This window comes from Leptodactylus fuscus, chromosome 7, assembly GCF_031893055.1.
Source record: "Leptodactylus fuscus isolate aLepFus1 chromosome 7, aLepFus1.hap2, whole genome shotgun sequence".
Taxonomy (NCBI): domain Eukaryota; kingdom Metazoa; phylum Chordata; class Amphibia; order Anura; family Leptodactylidae; genus Leptodactylus; species Leptodactylus fuscus.
Window position 1 is genome coordinate 109,186,088 of NC_134271.1, and position 6,289 is coordinate 109,192,376.

Here is a 6,289-nt window from a genome sequence, read left to right on the forward strand (position 1 = left end):
TCCCCGGAGCCCTGGCATAGCACCGCCTGAAGCGGTCGCTTCAGGTCGCCTCATGGGAGGTGCGGCGCTGCTTTAGGGGGAGTTGACACTACTGTTACTAATGTCCGTTGCTGTCTTCCATCATAGGATGACAGCAACGGACATACATAAAACTGTCACAGAGAATGGTCACTAATATAAACAACATGGCGGAACGGAAGTTATTTTCCATCGTGTTTGTTTACTTTTGTAATGCATGCAAGACTTTACAAGAGTAAACTAACACAATGGAAGATAACTTGCGTTCCATCAAGTTGTTTACATTAGTGTCAATGGGAACGGACACAGAATCAGTCTGTAACCGTTCTCTGTGACAGTTTAATGTCCGTTGCTGTCATCCTATGATAGAAGACAGCAATGGACATTAGTAACAGTAGTGTGAACTTCCCCTTAGAGAGCGATAAATTCGATAGATAGGGCCCTAGGAGCCCTGATATGGTTCTACGCTATGTTTTACACCAATTTAAGTAGTAGTTTGTACTTAACTTTTTCATCCCGAAACAAATCTGGGACCTTAGCCACCAGAATGCAAAATTAAGCAAATCCTGAGTGGTTCGCCCATCTCTACATCCAGACAACCCCTGTAAGATGTCTGCTATTTATTAATGAATGCAAAGTTATTTTTAGGTTCTTTGTTAGAATGTCTTAAGACATCCCTGTCTTTATTTTTAAATAAAAATCATTTTATGGTGCCTATTGACTGGAAGTAAAAAATCCTTTATACATTCAATTATTTTAATCTGTTGATAGATTGCGAAACGCAACAATTATTTTTGAGAAATAAAAATATGGTTCTATTTGAGTATCCTTCTAATTATACTACATGACAGGTCAGACAATGAGACAAAAACCAGCAATTATTTACCGGTACCGCAGAGCATCGCATTTAAAGGAGGAATAGCCATTCACTAGAAATACACTGTTAATTGGGTAAACAATTTTTTTATTTCATTGTATGTAAGTCCAATACCAGAAAGAAAAACTAATTTAAGTTTCTTTTAAAGGAACCAGAGAACATTAGCGAAAATTAATTGAAGCGCATTGAAATTGCAGTGTCCATAAACAGAAGCTATTATCTCGTAACGAAAAGGGTGCTGTAGCTTAAGGATGTTTTATCTGTTGTTTATTGTGCTATTATAATGTGGCAATTTACCAGCATGGAACAAATAGGCGCCATATGGAATTATATATTTTCTCAATTTATATTTCAATATCTATCTGCATATAAATGATGTACAAATCGGAGAAATAACCCTTGCACTGAAATCATTTTTTTTCAGAAATAAAATTACTTTTTTCATATTAAGCCGCCTATTCTGTTCTGCATCGTTTATTTGTACAAACTAAAATCTATTGCAGGATTTCCAGAGTGTTAATAATGATAATAAATGTGAAAAACTGTATTATTCCAACAGTTGTAGAAATACAGGGTTACCACTTGTTTTACTTCCGACTTGCAGTTATTTCTGGGGGGAAAAGATCAATTACAGGACTATGGTTAGCCAATAGAAAGTGGTTAATAATGTGGTTAAAGGGGTTTTCCAAGACTAGATATTGATGGCCTATCTGTAGGATAGGCCATCAATATGAGATAGGTGGGAGATTAGCCAATATGTGCTCAGTGTACAGAGCAGGAAGCAGATGTCTCCATATACTGTGTAGTGGCCATACTGTGCTATTGCAGCTAACCTCAAATTCACTTAAAGTCTATGTTGACAACTGTGTTGTAGGGTCCACAAGGGGTCAATCAGATTTAATGGGAGGAATGGTGTAGGATTCATCACCATTCACGTCAAAACCACAGACATCACAGTGGAGCCCAACAGACCCCACTATAAGCTGGCGGATCTGTTGGGTAAAACTGATATCTGTCATGTGACAGATTTGTCTTCTCAATGTAGTTTCCATTCTAAATGAAAAACATGAAGCAGATGTAAATAGAGCCTTAGTTTCTATACACTTTCATTCATCGCCACCATGGGAGTTTGTATCACCCTTTCCAATACTTTCAATGTCACAAATAGGGAAATGTGCAGCACTATTCTTGTTGTCAAAAATACCTATGTGCCCCATTTAAGTCAATGAGGTTTTCCATTATTGTCATTATTATTATTATTATAATTATTACTATTAGTTTTATGATTAATCATAGTAGTAATACCACAATAACAAATACAACTATTTATTAGCCGTACTTAACTTGACTTTCTGCAGTGTGATCACTTTCTGCACTATATATATATAATTAGAATTGTAGAATTAGTAGTAGTAATGATAATAGTAATATTACTACCAGTATGGTTTTACTACCACTTCCATTATTAGCCTCATTTATTCTACTAGCAGTAATAGCAATACTATTGTAATTTCTAGTCTTCTACTGCTGTCATTGGTATTATCAAGAATAATGATAAAATAATATTTTATTGTTTTTAGAGATTTTTCTTAATTGTATATACAATAGTAGTATAGACAGTAATATTAATTATGGACTAGCGATATTAGTAACATTCTAGAAGTTATAGTAGTAGTCAGCACTAATTATTATTATTATTATTATTTATATACCATTAATTCCATGGTGCTGGACACTATTATATTAATTCCATGGTGCTGGACATTATTATATTAATCCCATGCTGCTGGACATTATTATATTAATTCCGTGGAGCTGAACATTATTATATTAATTCCATGGTACAGTACATTATTATTAGAGATGAGCGAACAGTAAAATGTTTGAGGTTCGATATTCATTTCGAGTAGCCCCTCAATATTCGACTACTCGAATCGAATATTGAACCCTATTATAGTCTATGGGGGAAAATGCTCGTTTCAGGGGTAAGCAACGTTCGATCAAATTATACTTACCAAGTCCACGAGTGAGGGTCGGGCTGGATCCTCCGAGAAGTCTTCTCTGTGCAGCGTCCCCGCGGCATCTTCCGGCTCTCAATTCACTCTGCCAGGCATCGGGCCTGTGCAGAGCCGACTGCGCATGCCCACACTACAAGCAGACATGCGCAGTCGGCTCTGCCCAGACTTCTAAAGGTAGGAGAAGAACCAGCGTTGATTGGCCGTCTGTATAGCATTCAGCCAATCAATGCTAGTTCTGCATCAAACTTTTACATTTGAACAGCGAGTGGTACTCGCTCATCTCTAATTATTATATTAATTCCATAGTGCTATACATTAATATATTAATTCCATGGTACTGGACATTATTAGATTAATTCCGTGGTGCTGTACATTATTAGATTAATTCCATGGTACTGTACATTATTATATTAATTCCATTGTGCTGTACATTATTATATTAATTCCATGGTGCTGTACATATCAGGGTTTATATACAGCACACAAAATATACAAAACTAGTACAATACTAATAGTGACCAACTGGCACAGTGAGATTGAAATCCCTAAGCACAAGAGCTTGCAATCTATGAGAGTAGTAGTCTGCACTATTATAGTTACTATTAGTAAGCATATCTTTCTATGTACCCTTTAGGCCCATGCACATGACAGAGAAAAAATAAGTTGTGTAACAGATATTTTCTTAACATCTGTTACATGTAAGTTTTAAGAACAATGAGAGTCACTGGGGATATCCATTTTTTCATTGGACCGTTTTAATGTACCGTTAAAAATTAGTGTTCTTTTGCTGTCCATTTTCAAAGACAGATGAACCAATATAAGTGAATGGGTCTGTTTTGAATGTCTATTAAAATGGATTTATATCTGTTCGATGGCCAACAAAAACGGGTGAGTGGGATTGGTCAAGAAAAAAATACCAATGAAGTTCATCCATTTTTTAAGTATCAGTTAAAAAACAGATAAGAAACTGATGCAAAATGGACATTAAATATGGGCAAATTAGTATGAAACTGATAAAAAATGGTAATATGGATGTTAAAAACAGACAGATTTATACATTTTACATTACTTTTTTCGCTGTTGAGTGCATGTACCCTTGTTCTATTTTGTCTATACTTTTTCCCGTTCTATGTAACTGTTCAGTATAGTTTCTGTATTATATCATCATTTTTGCACTTGATAGAATTTAATCTAACCTTATAAAATATTGATCCTTCATGTGGTATTGTACAAAAAAGAAGCAGAATACAGTGCGATGCATGGAAAGTGCTTGGCAGACATCAGCACTTCAAACACTCAGGTATGGCGGTGTGACGTATGGAAGGGTTAGCGGTAACTTACTAATTGTATTATGTAGTTTCCCCCCCCCCCCCCCCCGAACATTTTTGTTATCTACTAATACACTTAATTAAGTAGTTGTGTAGTAAAGAGGAGTAATGAATACAGAATTTCCCCATCCTCAAAAGTAAAAGGAAGTCTTTATCTTATCTGGTATAGAAGAGAATGAATGAATGACTAGCTGGGCTATCCAATTATGGAGGAACTTGTAGTGGAGGGGATTACTTTGGTGCAATTATGTCGGGTGGGGTACTAGCAAGGAATGTGATAATGTGTTTAGAAATTTGTGTGGAGTGCTGGCTAAGTATGTGTTGGGATGGCCACTATTAAGTCCACACTAATTGCAAATGGTCTTAGTTTATAGAAAGGGTCTTAGTAGCCATGACTGCTAGTGTGTATATCACTCTCGCTGGCACCATTTCATAGAGGGCCTCTTGGGTTAATTGATGGATTTAAGATCCCAATAGTCTATTTACTTAAAGATATCCATTTCTGGATACAATGAGAGTTGGGTAAACTGGTTTGGCACAATCTGCTGCATTGCATTGTCATGTGGTGTGCCCTATTGCTGCCAAGGAGAAAATTTTTGCAAATACATGACTCATAGGGAGGGGTTGTTAAATGAGGAAACACAAGCTGTTTACCTGCAATTTAGTGACGGGGGCTGGAATGTTAAATAAAACTCAATCCTTATGGATGGTGTAATCACTTAATAGGGTATGAATGTAAGAGTACAGCAAGGGCAAGGCTTTGGTTGGAGGATGACTTGATTCTTAAGTCGAAACAAAAAAATGTTGATTGTTTATGTAACTCCAACAATAGACAGTACAGCATGATCTTATGATATGTTCCCTACGTCTTGAATGTGTAGACCAGTAAGAATGCAGGTTAATGTAATGAAATATAGCATATGGTTCTATGAGTCCTTTTTAAAGGGGTGTACCAGCAGCGCAATCCCTCACCATATTCCTTAAAGTTTGTATGGGTGGCAAAGGAGGAGTACCCTGCTCAGGACCCCCAGAGTAGAAGCCTCTGTATTATGGCCCCCACCTAAAATGTCATCATCTAAGGGCATTTGTAAGGCTGTCTTTGTAACAACCAATCAGAGCTCAGCTTTCATTTCTTAAGTTGCTCTGGACAAATGAAAGAAGATCTCTGATTGGTTGTAATGAGCTGTTGTTAGTTTTGATAAATGAGGCCCATTGGGGAGATTTATGAAGGTGTATACACGAAAGCCATTGTTTGTTGCCCACAGCAGCCAATCACAGGACACCTTTTATTGTCTATAGCCCTCTTCAGAAGTGAAAGTTGTCCTGGGATTGGTTGTTATGGGCAACAAAGTCAGGTTTTCTTTTAAACACTTTCATAAATCTGCGCAGTTGACTCTAATATACCCCAAGACTACATAGTAAGATTGTGTTCCAATATAGCAGCCCCTGCACATCTACAAAACACTGCCCGCACGCCAATGATCATAACGCCTGTGTTATCTTACAATCATTGTAAGCCACACGCGGACAAGGTTTCACTCCATATCCACCACATTGGACCAAACACATTTGGTTCAAGATTGCCATATTTTATGAATTATGAATATACCAACAATCTAATGTATAAGAGTCAGCCTGATGATATAGGATCAGACATGCTGAATTTTAATATATCCAAATCTTTGTTGACCCTGAAGATATCCTCCCTCCCCCCCAACAATTTATTTACTTAATTTTCTTATTAAAATATAACTATGACCAATCTAATGGAGAATTTCAGATTGATACATGTCACTTGCGCCAAAAATTAACCCACCTAGGTTGACAAAGCTTAAATGTTTGGTAGCCAGCACTGAGTAGACCATATAACTGGACCCTATACTTCTTCATGTGTCAGTGGATATTCATACATCACTTGGGACGCTATGACCCTTAGGGCTAGTTCACATGTGAACTGCCCGCGCGGGTTTTGACACCGAGAGAGACGCGGCGAGCCGCGTCTCTCTCTTGTCAAAACCCGCCTGCCGTGACCATCGCGGTCGCGGCTT

The 6,289-nt window shown here is 37.3% G+C and overlaps 1 long non-coding RNA gene across 1 annotated transcript; it reads left to right on the forward strand.

Moving 5' to 3' along the window:
• Positions 1 to 288: 288 nt before the first annotated feature.
• On the forward strand, positions 289 to 429 carry LOC142212792 (uncharacterized). The gene is made up of 2 exons (XR_012717214.1): positions 289 to 336; positions 388 to 429. It is a non-coding gene; the product is annotated as an uncharacterized LOC142212792 (long non-coding RNA).
• The last annotated feature ends 5,860 nt before the right edge of the window (positions 430 to 6,289 follow it).